Genomic DNA, 16,964 nt, shown 5'->3' with positions numbered 1-16,964 from the left:
GAGGTGGTGGGGGTGGCCGGAGCAGGAACTCCTGGCTGCAGTAGGCCTGGAGCGAGGACTCTTAGCAGTGTTGGTGAGGTCGCAGCAGCAGCAAGGCCAGAGTCTCATGGGGCATTTGTACTGTTGTTGCTATACCCGGAGCGGAGACTCTTTGAGACCAGGAACATCTCACAGAGACCTTGCAGAAGCCATGGAGCCATGCTTGGGACCCATTTTTAAAAAGGTGAACTCTGATTAAGTAATTTCTTTTTATTCTTTTTGTAACTCAAAATGGTGCTGGATTGTGGCAACAAAACACTTTTCACTGTATCTTCCTAGACATATGTGACAATAAAAAAGTCATTCATTGCTCAGCAGCTCCTCCATTGGTCAACTTCAACACCATTTATTTCCTTTGAAACAGAACGCTGTGAGGCAAAGGAGTCGAATAGGTAACATGGCAGGGCACAGGTAGAAATTATATGTTTAAGTTAAGCAAGATGTGGGGAGTGTACTGTATTTATTGTTTTGATATCATTATGCAATGTCAAATTGTATGACTGGAAAAGGAGAAAATATATTACAACATCTGTTTCACGTGTCCACTACATTAAACAATACAAGTTACCTATTCAATCAATCCTCACCACCACATATCTATTCAGTCTGCTTTCAGAAGTGCTTAAGAAACTGAGGTGCAATTGGTTAGAAATACTGTTGAGGTCAAAATGGGATAATTGTGTGGTACTGTCACACAAGTAGATATAGGATAGTGTATGCCATTTCTGCAAGTATAATGACACTGAGACTGAGTTTGAAAGTAATTTATATCACTGAACCCAAGAAGATATCTAAAGCAGATTTGAATTCTAAGGGAAGTCCAATTAGTTAGTTCGTTTCTCATTTTAACAATTATTATTATTAATTCCCTGCGATCTTCCATAAGTCCAGCAATCATACTGAGGTAATGAGGTGGTTTTCTCTGCTACTGTCTACCAGGGAAAGCTATAAATGGAGTTACTTATTGTCAAACACTTGCGGACAAGATATGAAGATGATGAAAATTGACACTGACAACTGGGATGTGGAAGGCGACGGTTTTGAAGGGCATTCAAAGAGGGGAACAAAAATAAGAAGCTCAGGTGGCTGAGAAAGGGACTTAAGTTAAACAAGATCAGCAAATTATGCAGCTTCTCACCTCACTGTCTCCCTCTGTAATAACTGAGGCAGAGACTGTTATGCAAGTGACATCTGAGATTAAACAGGTGATGCTTAGATAGATTTGAGGAGTATGGTAGAAACCATTACCTTACAAGAGAGACAGCATTACTTGCTTGGTGACATTACCATTACACCACCTCCTCTACCTACATTGATGACAATTCCTTCCATATTGTTAACTGATTATATATTCAAATGAAAAGGGCTATATGGTAATATGATCATTCCAAGATCAAAGAATTAATTACTGGAGTATATTACTATTGCATTTACGACACAAACTCTTCTTGTTTTCAGAGCTGATGGGAGATGAAAAAGCATATCAGAGGAAGAATTATTAGGAGAGATAAGAGGTGGCACGGTGGCTCAGTGGTTAGCACTGTTGCCTCGTAGTGCAAGGGACCCAGGTTCAATTCTAGCCTTGCATGACTGTCTGGTTGGAGATGGCAAATTTTCTCTCTGTCTGTAGTAGAGGTGACGTCAATGAGGCATTCAAGTGGGCATTGGATGATTATTTGAATAGAAATAATGTGCAAAGGTACGGGGAAAAGGCAGGCAAATGACACTAAGTCATAATGCTCATCGGTCAGCGAGTGAAGACACAATGGTTTCCTCCGGGTGCTCCAGTTTCCTCCCACAGTCCAAAGATGTGCTGGTTAAGAGGACTGGCCATGCTAAATTGCCCTGAAATGTTCAGGGATGTGCAGGCTAGGTGGGTTAGCTATGGTTAATACGAGGTTATGGATCAGGGAGTGGGGGGGAAGGTGGGATGCTCTTTGGGGAGTCGGTACGGATCTGATGGGCTGAATGACCTCTATCGACACTGCAGGGATTCTATGACTGGTGGCCAACACAAAAAGGCATCCCACCATCTTCCATAGACACATCAGTAATAAAAGAATGCTAAAAGGAGGAATAGGTCTGGTTAGGGACCAACAAGGGAACTTACACACGAAGGCTAGAGGCACGGCCAAGGTGGTAAATGAACACATTGAATTTGTCTTTACCAAAGAGATAGATGCAAGCCAGGCCCTGGTAACAGTGGAGAAAGCTGTATCACTAGAAGTATTCAAAATTGATCAAGAGGAAGTGTTGGATAGACTATCAATACTTAAGTCTGACAAGGTTTTGGGATCATGATAGAATGCACGAAAGGGTATAAAAGGAAACGAAAGTGGAAATTTCAGGGGTATGAGCCACAATCTTTCAGTATTCCCTAGAATTTTTTTTTTGGTGGAGTGGGTATGGCTGAAAGGAAAGGACAAAGAATTGCAGACATTACATCTTTGTTCAAAAAAGACCAAGCCCAACAATTACCGACAAGCCAATTTACTTTCAGTGGCAGAAAAGCTTCTAGAAATAATTAGGATGGTCACAAGGAAAATAGATTGATTGTTTAAGAAGAGCCAACATAGATTTGTAAAGAGAAAATCTTGCCAGAGTTTTTTTGATGAGGTATCAGAACTAGTTGATGAGGGTAATGTTGTTGGTGTGGTTTACATTGACTTTTAAAAGGCATTCAATACAATGCCACACACAGATAAATGGGAAAGGTTATATCTCATGGAATAAAAGAGTTAGTAGCAATGCAGTTACAAAATCAGCTGAGTAATGGCGATAGTCGTCAATGGATTATTTTCAGGCTAGAGGAATTTTCTGCTGGAGTTTCCAGAGGTCGATATTGGGAACTTTGCTTTTTTGTAATGTGTTCGTAATTGAGATCTTGCTTTGCAAGGTCATAGTTTGTAGATAATAGAAATCTTAACGAATTGGTAAAATGTAAAGAAAATGATGTAGAACTCCAAAATAATACAATCCAATTGGTGAAGTGAGCTGATAGGTGTCAGATGAAGTTCAATGTAGAGGAGAAATGTGGGGTGATGCATTTTGGTAAGAACATGAATAGAAAAGACGAAATAGGGCTTCATTATTTAAGGGATGCAGGAGCAGAGGGACTTGGGTAAATATGTGCATACATCTCTGAAAGTGATAGGACTGGTGGAGACAGTAGTTAATAAAACGTACAGTATCCTTGGCTTTTTTTTAATGTGGACAGAGAATGCAAGTATAAGGAAATGACACTGAACATATCCAAGACACTCGTTAGACTTCAGTTGGAGTATTGTGTTTTGTTTTAAGCACTACAGGCATAATGTGAATGCATTGTAGAGACTGCAGTAGAGATTTACAAAAATAGTTCCAAGTTTGAGAAACTTTAGTCGGGAGAGAAGATGGGAAAGTTGGGACGAATCTCCTTGGAGAGAAGAAAGCTCACAGGAGATTTGACAAAAGTTTTCAAAATCATGAAAGGTCTGGATAAAGTTGTTGGGTGGAAATTGTTCCCCTTTATAAAAGGGCCAAGAATGAGAAGGCACAAATTGAAAGTTGTACACAAACATAGCAGGCAAATGTGAGAAAAAGACTTTCATACAACAGTTGGTTCAGGTTTGGAATGCATTGCTGGAAGTGTAGAAGAGGTGAGGTCAATGAAGCATTCAAGTGGGCATTGGATGATTATTTGAATAGAAATAATGTGCAAAGGTATGGGGAAAAGGCAGGCAAATGACACTAAGTCATAATGCTCGTCAGTCAGCGAGTGAAGACACAATGGCACAAATGATCTCCATCTGTGCCATTACAATTCTGTGAAAAATTTGATGCTGCTGAGAATAAATCACAAATGAACCAAATCTGCTCTCTTATATCTTTTCCGTATATGACAAAAGCAAATATTGCATGTTGCATAGGACATTTTGACAGGAAACATTTTTATAATTTTTCTATTGTGTAATTGTAATTGCTCCTCTTGAAGACATGGACTGACCTCTTGATTGATTGGGTCAAAGTGGAGGTACTTGCCTATAGGATAGTTCTGTTCCTGGTTCTGCCCATGTAAGTGGTTCCCTTCTGTTAGACATTACCCCTCTTTTTAAAAACTGCCATTTTGACTCTGCATTCTTCCCTCCTGACAAAGGCACTTCCAATGTAAATTACTTCTTTCCTTGCCTTTGCAAAACTTTTGTGAAGTTGTCTTCCAGATCCAAATTATTATCTTGCTCCTCTCCATTTAAATCTCTCCATGAGACTCCACCAATCTGACTGAAATGAATGGCCTCATCATAAAGCAACTTTCAATGTGTATCTGACCATTATGTATTATTCTTCCTTGCACTGCTCAACCTTTCTGTAGCCATTCCATCCACCTCCAATATTCTTCCTCTGTTATTTTGAGAGTGAGTTTGGGATTTCATACAGATTATAAAGTATTTATTTAATATTTAATCAGTATTCAAATGTGTAATACTCTGAATCAAATGCATCTACAATTAATTATAGAAAACCTATAACTTGTGGTGATCCATTTCATGATTAGATAAAGCATAATTTTTTGAGTGTTGAAAGCAAGTTGGCCTGGAAATTATTATCAGCAATTAATTTTATTATTGCAATGGTGGAGTTAACAAGGCTTTTTTTTAATAGGTTAATGTTCCTGCTAAAATAGAAGAGAGAAACGTCTGATGTAAACATGTTGGGCTTACATACAATAAGAGTGATTTGCAGTCAATAATGCTAATATTAAGAAATTGGCAGATTCAGCTTTATAGATTGAACGACTTCAATGGTAGTCTCATTATACTTTGGCTGATTCTGGTAAATTGATTAACGTAATCAAATTGTAGCAGTACAATTAATTTTTACAGGTTTCAATTCTGCAGGTTGCTTGTTTTTTGAACTTTGTAAATAAAAACATATTAATGTCTTCTGCATCAAACCAAGCTCCCAAAACAGAAAGTAAAAATATTTTATTCATAAAATACCTCTCATATTCTGAAGATATCTCGCAGAGCTTTGCAGCAAACGAGTTGCTCATAAAGCATGGTCAATCTTATGTGGGCAAATGGAACCTCTAAATTGTATACAGTAAAATCTTATAAAGTACTTGTGATAACGGGCTACTTATTTTGTAGTAATGGTATTGGTTGTGTGAAGAACATGGGACAGAACATTGACAGAGCCTTTCAAACAACAAAATTGACTTTTTTAGATCAACATCAAAAGGTAAATCAGTGCTCGGTTTAGGGTCATACCTGAAAGATTACTCCTTCGAAAGCGTGTTCTAAAATGTCAGCAGACAAATCATTTCATCTTGTTTATATTGTACAGTTCCTCAGGCATAGCAAAATATTTGGTTGCATAATGTTGAATTTTACTAGCTGTCAATTTCGGGGAGTTTAATGTAAGGTTTCTCCTCTTGAGTTCTAGCAAGTTATTGCATGCAATTTTACACTGCTTACCTCTATGGCACCATAGTATGCTTTTATCAGCATTGGAATTAAATGCATCTGCCAGGGCTTTCAAGAATTCACCCCACCGGTACCATAATTAAAGCCCAAGAGTATACCACATCAATCACTGACAAACATAAACGGACCTTCATGGTTCACATAGTGGGTGGGAAACAAAAAAGAAAACGCTAATAAAGGCACATAAGTATCACAGGTAAAACTCCATAGAAAATAGGATCTCACATTTACATGTATTGCTATTTTATGTCATCACTTTTGTGATCAACTGTCTTCCATTGTAACAGCAATTAACAAAATCAAGCTACAGGCAATTCATCATTAGCATCATACCATGTTAGAGCCCTGACAAAGTGAACACCTCTTTTTCCCAGTCATCCAGCAAAACATAACAGCTTTTTATTGTTTAATATGGGAGCATCTCATGCTGGGAAAACTTTAAACTATTAAAAATGTTAACTTTTAGCAAGCAACAGCAAAAGTGAAGAAAAGACAAACAAAAAGAGCTGCATTTGTTTCTGGGAACAAATAGGGGCTGATAGCCTTTTCAGCAACAAAAAAATTACAGTCAGTGAGTTATTACTGCACCCAGCTCGCACCGAGTAGAACTGGCTATCAATTGAGTACAAGAGTCAGGATGTCATGTTGCAGCTTTATAAGACTTTGTTTAGGCCACACTTAAAGTATTGCATTCAATTCTGGTCATCACTTTACAGGAAGGATGTGGAGGCTTTGGAGAGGGTGCAGAAGAAGTTTACCAGGATGCTGCCTGGATTAGAGGGTATGAGTTATAAAGAGAAGCCAGAAAAACTTGGTTGTTTTCTCTGGAGCGGCGCAGGCTGAGGGGAGACTTGATAGAAGTCTATAAAATTATGAGATGCATAGATAGTGTTGACAGTCAATAACTTTTTCCCAGAGTTGAAATGTCTAATACTAGGGGGCATGCATTTAAGATTAGAGGGGAGAAGTTCAAAGGAAACATGAGGGGCAAGTTTTTACACAGAGTGGTAGGAGGCTGGAGCGCACTGCCAGGAGTGGTGGTTGAGGCAGATACAATAAGGGCATTTAAGGGACTTTTAGATAAGCACATGAATATGCAAGGAATGGAGGATGTGGACCAAGGGAAGGCAAAAGGGATTAGTTTCATTCGGTGTCAAATTCAGCACAACATCAATTTCAAAAGCCAAGAAAAAAGCTGAAATACTGTGAGCATCCAAGAAGGCACAAAGTGAATGAGCACTAAGAGAGCTTATATGGTGTCCTGAGAAGTACTGTACTCTGATGCATGAGATGAGTTCCTGTCCCTGTACACAATGCAGCTTGGCAGCAGCGTTGAAATGTCAGTGCACTTTAAAGTGCAGCTTGGAGGTGGAGAATTGTGTTCTATTTCAGTCAGAATGTGCCATAATAATGTGGTGAGTCTGATGTGCACCCGAAATCAACTAAGCGGAATGGGATGGGATGACATTCTGGGTAAGGGGCCACCAAAGCAGCATGGATTAGCCTCCAAAATGTTAGCTCTAGCTGGGGAGTGAGAGTTTGGTCAGTTTATCAGGAATCACCCTTCACTTTTATACTCTGCACATTCAAATGAACTCATCTTCTAAATTTTCAAATATTGCATTTACAATCTCTTCATAAAATAAAATCTGATGATTATTATCAATCGCTTTGAAGGATGTTCTTTCTGACTTAGCTGCAAAAAATGTATTGTTAGTTGGGACTGGGACCAGCATTGTTCCTAGAAGAAATAAAGTGGCCAAATACCAAGCAAAGTATTGTATTGACTAGGGAGTAAAAGTTAGTTGGACCCTAAGAAGTACAGAGGTTCAATCAGTGGTATATGAGTGTGCATGGCTGATGATCTTTGAAGGCAACAGACAAGTAGGTAAGATGGCGCAGAGGCACATAGGATACTTGTCTTTATTAATGAAGACATTGCATACAAGGGCATAGAGGTCATGATGGAGCTAGAGATGATGTTAGTTAGCTCGCAACTGGAGCAGATGTACAGTTCTGGTCACCGCACTATATGAGGATGTGTTTGCACCCAATAAGGTGCAGAAGACATTCACCAGAATGTTGCCTAGGCTGGAGTGATTTCATCTATGAAGAGACACTAGGTAGGCAGGTATTTTCCTGAGGGCAGAGAAGGCTGTTTGGGGAGGGGAGTCTGACTGAGGTGTACAAAGATTTGAGGGGCACAGACAGGAAAGATAGGAAGAAGCATCTCTTCTCAGGGGATCAATAAATAGGGGCCACAACTTTAAGGCAAAACTTAGGAGACTAGAGGAGAGTTGAGGAAAGAAAATCACTCAGAGGGTTGTGGTATCTGGAACTCACTATCTAGAAAAGTGGTCGAGGTGGGCACTCTTAAAACATTCAAGAAACATAGATGAACACTTCAAATGCCATAGCATACAAGACCGTAGGCCAAGTGCTACAAAATGGGATTAGAATAGGTGGGTGTTTCAAAACTGGTGAGGACATCATGAGTCTCTTTCCATGCTGTAAAAACTCTGTGACTCTATAACTTCCATGGATGGGGTATAGAGGCAATTGCTGCCCATGGAGTCTATTTTGAGATGTGGGGCTTGTTGGCCAAGGCAGAAGCTCACAGGAGTAAGTGGCAAGCTGAAGCTGCCAGGTACCCGCTGTGACTTTCATGCTGGAAATTATCACCGTCTGGTTTCTCTCTTCGGGTTGGGAGAAATGCAACCTGTATATAAATGAAGCAAGATTAGGGACTAATAAAATGCAAATGCTTTGATGGTCATTAGCAAGATTCTCATCTCACTGCTCAAATTTAAGGTCAAAAAACAGACTCAATGTTGAGAATCTCATTACCCAATCTTGTCATATTTTCCTGGATGTTTTGCTACTGCCTACATCATCCAAGGATTGGGAGAATTCAGTCCATGGTGTATTTAGAATTAGAAATAGAATTAGGTTTCATTGTCACGTGTACTCAAGTACAGAAGTACAGGAAGGTGCACAAAGTCACCATTCTCCTGTGCCATCTTAGGAGTAAAAATACAAATTTAAAAAAGAATCTTAGATTCAAAACTCAAAGCAACCATCTAAGATACAAAAACCAGAATTTAAAAAAACAAAATCAGAAATAAAAATGTCAGAAGCAAAATGAATCCAGTTTTAACTTACAGTTTAATTTTAACTCACTTATTTTGTTAACTCATTAACTAGCAACTTGTTAAGATTCATGTCCCTCTGTATCACTGCACAGTGGGCAAAGGATTGAACTGTCTTTGACTTTCCATTTTCTCTGTAGGGTCATTGATTGAAAAAAAAAAATTTTGTTCCATGAGGAGGACTTGCGTTTTATATTAGTTGTGTTGACAGTATGTGTGAAACAGAGGCTTTGACAATATCTTAAAGTCTTAAAAGATTATTATGAACACAGAGTTAAAATCCCTAGATAAAAGTCACATGTATCTGAATCTTGACAAATGTATGATTAATTTGTTAGGAATTGTTGGATCAGGATCATATTTGGATTGGGATTTCTATGTACTCCAATCGGCTAAATCATAAATCTTCATCCTGCAATTCATTTAATTATTAATTCTACAATTGCAACCTAAGCAGAAAAACTGAAAACATTTACCAAAAGAAAAAAATTGACAGAACGTTGATAACATTTTAAAATATACTGTGATCCCAAGGTCAAACGTAGCATTAAGTTCAAAAGGATTAGCAGTAAAAAAATTAGTAATTTGGGCAATGTATATTTGTTATGTTCTGAAATGCTGTCCAGTGGAATAAAATGCGGCATGCTGTCTGTTCATGCCTAGTTTATGTGCATGCTCCTTTTAAACCAATTCTATGCATAATATGTACAAAGCTTTCAGTAAGACAATTTTGTGTTATTGTGGTTTAATTTCTTGTTACAGGAGATGCAAAGCCTTATATTTGCGGATAAATTTCTTTATATTATTTGTATTAATGATTGGGAGTTTCTAAAATACATTGCAAAAATCAGATTTTCTGATATAACAACCCAGCTTTTTCTCCTTTTTTATTTAGTTCTCTAGTATATTATTCCTTTTAGTCCCGTAATTCAGTTAGAACTGAAATTAAGCAGTAACATTTACATAGCTGAAGAATTTAAAACATAATTTCTTTTGTCATTTGCACAGCAATTTTACTCCTGAATGCGTTGTTTTAGGCAGGCATTAATAAAAATTGTATGTGCTTCAGGTGCCGGTTAGTTCATTCTTTCACACACCAAGCCTCGAGCCCTGAATGCTCCTTTCTTATCATCAGTTAATAATTCTTTCTCATTGAAGCAAATTAGGAACTTGACTGTGTTAAGAGAGTCCAGAGCTCTGCTAGAGGCAACTGTGGAGCTGGGGCTAAATGGCATAAATTCCTCCCTGAGCAAGACGCATGAAGCGCAACATTGTGTCCACCACAAAAGCAGCTCTGTATTTTTTTTATCCTTTCTAATTTAATTAGCCCAAGAGGTAGCGCATTAATTGCCAAGAATTCTTCTGATGCAAAGCTGCCCCCAGTGCAGAAGAGGAAAAATAACCTGCGTGCTATCCTGGCATGCTAGCAATGAACTCTGTTTGAAAGGGGGTCATTTTTATGTTACAAATGGCTTTGTAAGTACCAGGATGATTACAGACTTGAAAACCTTCTGGTTTTTCATCTTTCATTTGGTCACACTTAAATCAGTGTTCTACAAAGGACAATGTAACCCTTTAGTTTCAAGCCCAGAACTCTTGCTGGAATAAGACTTCATTAGTTGGGGCTGGTAGTAATTGACACCACCTAACCCAATTTAATGCACACATTTCTAATTTTAAAGTCAAATTATTAACAGGATGACCTTCACACAACTTGAATGACAACATCACACATTCCTGACTATTATTCTGAACTTTATTTTTCAAGATTGTCACATCATTTGATTTAACTTCATAAATTTACAATCTTCTTTCTGTTTCTTTTAGAGCCGCTTTTAGTTCCTTGATTTACTTGCGATAACTACACTCACCATTCAATTCCATAAAGGTTCCTCAGGCAGCAATGAAACAAGGTTATAGGTGCTTTGACTCTCTTGCTCCTAAAGCCGTATGTCCTAAGCATCAAAGATGACATGTTGCATTTCTTAATAACCATCTGCCATGTAAATTGTGCTACTTTGAAAATATTCCTCAGTAAGGCGGACGCAGTAAAATAACCAAAGCCAAAAGGCATGTTTTACTCAAGTCTCAGAAAACGAGCATTTCTTGACATAGGAAGAAAAGTTTTTTATACCATAGACACTACACTGTTTATTTTCAATCAGATGTCCCTCAGTTCTTGCAAATCCATTAATAATTGAACACGGCTCCCTCTAGCTCTTGGCGTTCACTGTCAAGGTCTTACACATGTACAATGGTCACTTGGGTAAGGTGCTGCTAGGCAATCAGTGTTCAACAAAGAATACTCCAGCAAGAAGACAATGCCTTCAAGAGAATGGAGAGACAATCTGGAGGCTGACATGAAACACAACTCCTTTCTTATCAATGAATTTCCATTCTGTCATAAATTCTTCCTTGCTCAGGCAGTTGACCATTAGTAAATATGAAACAGCTTTAAGATGCATTTACTGTACCATGTATCATAGATATTTAAAAGATCGACTGCAGGGTAACAAAAAGAAAAGTATATCAAAATTAGAAATTCCAATGTAGCTCTTACTGAGATAATGGAGCTTTTTACTTGCTTATGTATTCTGCACTTGTTGAATATAACTTCCCAGTAACAAGCCCCATAATATAGTCTAAATTGTCTGTCAAAGCAGGATCCTAGTTGACCCTTGCAAATGAGGGGCTCCCGCGCACCACCAGGATGTGTTCTGACCTAAATGCTTTGACTTGAGCAGGGGTTCTCTTGCATTTTAGTATGACAGGCAATGATCAGTTATAGTGGGCCTCATGCATACCCCATTGCATAATTTCTTTAACCTTTCATGAACTGTGAATGTCACTGTTAAGTACAGCATTTACTGCCAATCTGTAATTGCCTTTGCAAGGCCACTTCAAAGGGTAATTTCAGTCACACGGCTGTGAGTTTGAAGTCATAAGTAGGCCAGTCCAGGTTAAGGATGGCTGATTTTCTTCCCTGCAGAACACTAAAGAATCAGATACCAATTTACAAAAATCAGCTCATGGTCATCACTACTGAAATTGGCAATCAATTCCAGATTTTTTAATTGAGTTTAAATTCTGTCAACTACAATGGTTAGATTGTATCCCCACAGCATTAGACCATGTCTCTGTTTTACCAGCTCTCGGCTATACAGCACATCATCATCATCCCTACAATTCACAATGAAAACATTTTCTAAAATCGCAGCATGTGTACCATCTAATCTGCTCTCTGGCAATGTTAGATTCCATGCAAAAGACACATCCCTTACGCTTCCCATTTCTATGGCATCAGTAGCTACAAAGATGCCAGGTAGCATTCATCTGATATGGTACCTGCCCAAAAATAGCAAACATAAAGAAATAGGGGAGTGCATAACTCAATGGAGACCATCTGAAATAAATGCCTGACTTATTCTCTTATCATTGCTCAACAAGTTTTGCCAAAAAGAAAATTGGTGCAGAAAAATCCAAGCTCTATATTTCAATAAACCATCAGTAACGTACATTAAATAACAGACACCAGGAAATGCAACTTGGGACCATAATCTAATCCTGAGGTTCCAGTGAGAGTTCGAAAGTGTTCCAACTCCAGATGATTTATGTCCATACAAACTCGTTGATTAGATAACTAGCTTGTAATCACTCCCATCTATCCATTAGTCTCTCTTTTTTTTAAACATTCATAAATTGAAAATTAAAACCACCAGCATTCAAATCTAAAAAATGTTAAGATATCTCAAGCTTATCACAATCTTCATGACATTGCAAGCAGATGGAATACAAATGTTAGCTAGTTCTTAAAAGGATTGGATGAGGCGGCATGTGAAGCAGGTCAACGTATCAGCACATTGCCCTTAATTTCCCTACACGTAGGTTATCATGAGAAAGGGGACACAGCCATGTCCATACTGGGTGAAAGTAAAGGAAAATCACCACTGTCCGTTATCTTGGGGTTTTCATCACAGGACACAGAGCACGTGTGGAAGATTTGATGTGGGTTGTTCTCTCACCATCTTTGAAGTGGAAGGCTACTTATTACAAAGGAAATACTGTTTAATAAAAGGGGCAAATGAAACTTTTAAACATGACATGATATCCTCAGTAATGATTTGCTATTAGCACAAGCTGACTTACAGTTTCTTGCGGATATTAGCTGTTTCTATTTACTTTTTATATGACGATGTCTTTATCTTTACTTTGTCTAAATTCATCCCCATTCCACACACAATAAGCAGTAAATCTAATGCCAAAAAAGGCATATCAGAATGCAGGTTTTATTTTAATAACATAACACCTTTTCACTTGCAGACCTTGTGGGATCTATCAGGATTTGTATGGCTAAACCTGCCTGCAAAATATAATTGTATTTTTAAAATTAGCTTTAATTGTACATTTGGAGAAGTTAAATTTTAACCATTAAACTATATTTATATATTCTAGTTAGGTAAGATTTTTATTTATACTTTTAAACACTGCAAAAAAGGGACTTGTGTTACCAGTCAAGTTAGAGGAATGCATTTTCACTCAAGACCCTCTACTCCACTGTCACAACATAAAGTAAAAATAGTTTTTCCAGTTACTGAGGTAGCTAGTTAAAAAACTTATCGATATTATGATTTAAGTGAAAATATCTGTCATCCAGGATTCTTAATAAGCAGTTATTTCTTTATTGTCAAAACAAAACTTATTCAATGATATTTCAGTAATTGGCCAACTTTTACAGTCAGTAATATAGAAATATATAAATATATATAAATATTGCAATCCACACACAAACATACATTTAAAAAAAAACAAAAAACAGATTTCCCTGCAGAGATTCTTTTTCTGAAAATCACAATACTTAAGCCAATGACTTATTCATGAATGTTAAGAAATAAAAGATAAAATGTTCTGAAGTCTATTGTTCTGATGTTCCAGCAAATGTGGTCAAGTCATTGATGGTTGTCTTTGGAATCTTTGCAGATACAATGATTCAAGAAATACGGTATCGAGGTGTTATTTCAAATAATCTTTCAGAAGAACAAATAGATTTAGAAGTAGGAAAGATCAGCTGGACAAGCAACTTGTCCCACAACTGAAGACCAGATAGATCAAAGCTCATTCTTTTCCTGAACTAAAGCTCTTTCAATCCTTCAGCTCCATAACACTCTTTATTTACATTATGGTGCACATTTTAGGTTACTGAATACAGGTCTCAAGTGTAGTGTCTAAGACCACTCTCTTCACATATTTCTTTCTAATCTGATCTTCTGTCCTGAAGTTATCAGAACAACATTGTCAGTAACAACATCATCATTTGCATTATACTGCAGTGCCTTCAACAGTCTAGGTCCAATGACCTGGAATTTCCTCCCTACATCTTACTTTTTCTTACATCCTTTAAAACACCTAATTGTCTCTTAACACTGATGTTGGCATCCTGGAGACAGTAGACTGCAAGGGCGATAGAAACATAGACAATAGGAGCAGAAGTAGGCCATTCAATGCACAGAGCACCCCTGCCATTCAAAATGACCATGGTTGATCACCTACTTCAACTACCTACTCCTACTCTTTCATCTTACTTTTTACACCTTGAGCATTTAGAAATCAATGGCTTGACCTACACATTAACTGAGTGAAGAAACTTTTTCTCATCTCAGTCTGAAATGTTGTACTGCATGTCCTGAAATCACAAACCCTACCAACCAGGATCAACACCATCCCTGCACACAGTCTATAGCCCTCCCAAAATTGTATGCTCTTCAATAAGATTGTCACTCATTCTTCTAAACTCCCGAGAATACAAGCCCAGTTGATCTAATCTCTGTTTGTAAAATGAACATGTCATCCAATCAATCAGTCTGATGGACTTTTCTTGCATTCCCTCTAGTTGTGTGAAAAACTTCCTTGCTCCTCTTTCATTCTTGCGATGAATGTCCACATATATTTGCCTTCCCAACTGCTTGCTACACCTGAATGCTTGCTTTCAGTTTCCAGTGTGTAAGGACACAAAAGTCCCTTTGAATAGCAACATTTTCCAATCTATCAGAATTTTAACAATATTTTGTTTTTCGTCCTGAATGATAACTTCACACTGGTCCATGATCTGCCATGCATTTTCCCACTAACTCAATTTGTATAAATTACCTTGGAGCCTTTTCATATCCTCCTCATGACTTACAATTCAGCTAGTTTTGTGTGGTCTGCAAACATAGAAATATCACATTTGATTCCCTCATCCTAATCACTGTTATATAATGTGAACATATGGGGCTAATCTCTGCACAGCCCCACATTTCAACATTTTCCACTCCAAAAGCAATGCCCCTACTCTCAGTTTTCTATTTGTTAGCCAATTCTCAATCCACGTCAATATACTACTACCAATTCCATGTGCTTTGATTTTGCATACTAACCCCTTATCTGGGACTTTACCAAAAGCCTTCTGAAAATACAAATGTATCACATCCACTAGTTCTCCCTTATTTATTCTACTAGTTATGCCACCAAGAAAGCTCTGATAAGTTTGGCAAACATAATTCACCTTTTATAAATCCATGTTTGCTTTGTGTAAACCTTTAATACTTCCTAAATGTCCTGTTATCACATCCTTTGTAATAGACTCCAGCATTTTCCCTACTATCAACATTAGGCTAGGCAGTTTATAACTCCTGTTTTTATTTTCCTTAGCTCCCTCCTTTTTCATCTCATTTAACTAGTGAATAGTTAAAGAAATCGGCCCACAAATCAAATGAATGGACCTTTAAACTTCTTGTGACGGGGAAGTAGCTTCTGAACTTTGGAGTCTGTCATAAAAGTAGCATGGTGAAACATGTAAGTAATACTTATTACTCTGGCATCACCAACCTGCAGTTTCAGCCACATATAAGAAATGAATTTCAGCACAACACTTTGAATTGTGCCTGCAATCAGCATTTATGCAGATGCAAATTATAGAAATGTAAATTGTACAAAGACTATGTTCCAATTAATGCTTGTGCTTGAAATCTCACCCACCAAAAATGATATCTGATGAGGATATCCCACCATTTACGCAACTTTGAAATTGAATATCATTAGAATGAACCAGCTAGGGGATGAAAGCACCATCTGGTACAGGACTAAGCCAAACATACCTGATCTACATGGAGAAAGCTGATCTCAGCTGGGGTGCATTAGAATGCTACAATTCACTTGCTGTCCCTGAGCTACACCAATAGAAAATCATCCCAACTAGAAAATGAGAGAAAATTGAGGTGAAAAAGGAAAATAAAGAACAAGGTTTGAATTTATGTAGTACTCTTTACAAGCTCAGCATTTTGCAGGGCACTTTGTAGCCTTTTGTTTTATTTCTCCATGGAATGTGGGCATTGCTCACGAGGTCAGCATTGATTGCCCATCGCAATAAATGGTGGCTAAGACAGTGATGTTTGTCACCCATGAATTATTTCAAAAATGTTCCCTCAAACAGCAGCATGAAAATGACCAGATAATCTGTTTTTTGAAGTTTCCTCAGAGATTACGATTTATTGAACATTGGAGTGACTGCCATGTTATTTTTTGAAATTCTGTTGTGGGATTATTATGTATGTGAGAGACGGTGTGCAGTGCCTCAGTTTAAAACTGCATTGGCAACTCCATTAGTATCCATACTGCTCTGGGTGTAGACTTTTATAATGCAAGACTCTGGAGTGGATCTGAAGCCTCCTTCCTTCGCATTTAGAGAAATCAAGATTACCTTTAATACTTTATTTTTACACCAACGGCAAAAATGTCTGAGAGGAGTTCCTGATCCTGAGAGTTTGAAGGAGTTCAATTAACAGTCATCTTTGTTGCTTCCCACCATCTCTTTGCTTTGATATTAAAATCAAGTATTTTAAATTTAAGCATTAACCAAAAAAATCATTTCATGCTAAACATCACAGCTTGTTACTAATGGCTTTTAATGGCAGTGTTAATAGCAAGCCATTTTCAAAGTCTAACAAACAGATACATTGGTGGCTTCCACAAAACCTACAAATGAGCTGTAGAATCCTTTTTAGAAGCAAGAGCAGGAGAGGTAGCTCGCAGTGGACTCCTTTCTCCTGTCCAGTCTCTCAATCAGGCTTTGAATGTATTTGATCATGTGATCTCCCTTGACTGTGAGGTGACAAACAGCCTGTATAGTTTGACTTGACATGCAGGCTGAATGATGATAGCTCCGCCTACAGCTATGTTAATTCCAATAGCAACAAACTAAGGCAATGAAATAATCTTTGATTGGCCACTTAAAGGCCTCATTTGGCAGCAGGATTGAAGGTCAACCATAGGCCTT

This window comes from Rhincodon typus, chromosome 7 (assembly GCF_021869965.1).
Source record: "Rhincodon typus isolate 14 chromosome 7, sRhiTyp1.1, whole genome shotgun sequence".
In the NCBI taxonomy this organism is placed as follows: domain Eukaryota; kingdom Metazoa; phylum Chordata; class Chondrichthyes; order Orectolobiformes; family Rhincodontidae; genus Rhincodon; species Rhincodon typus.
Note: the sequence above shows the minus strand (reverse complement) of the source record.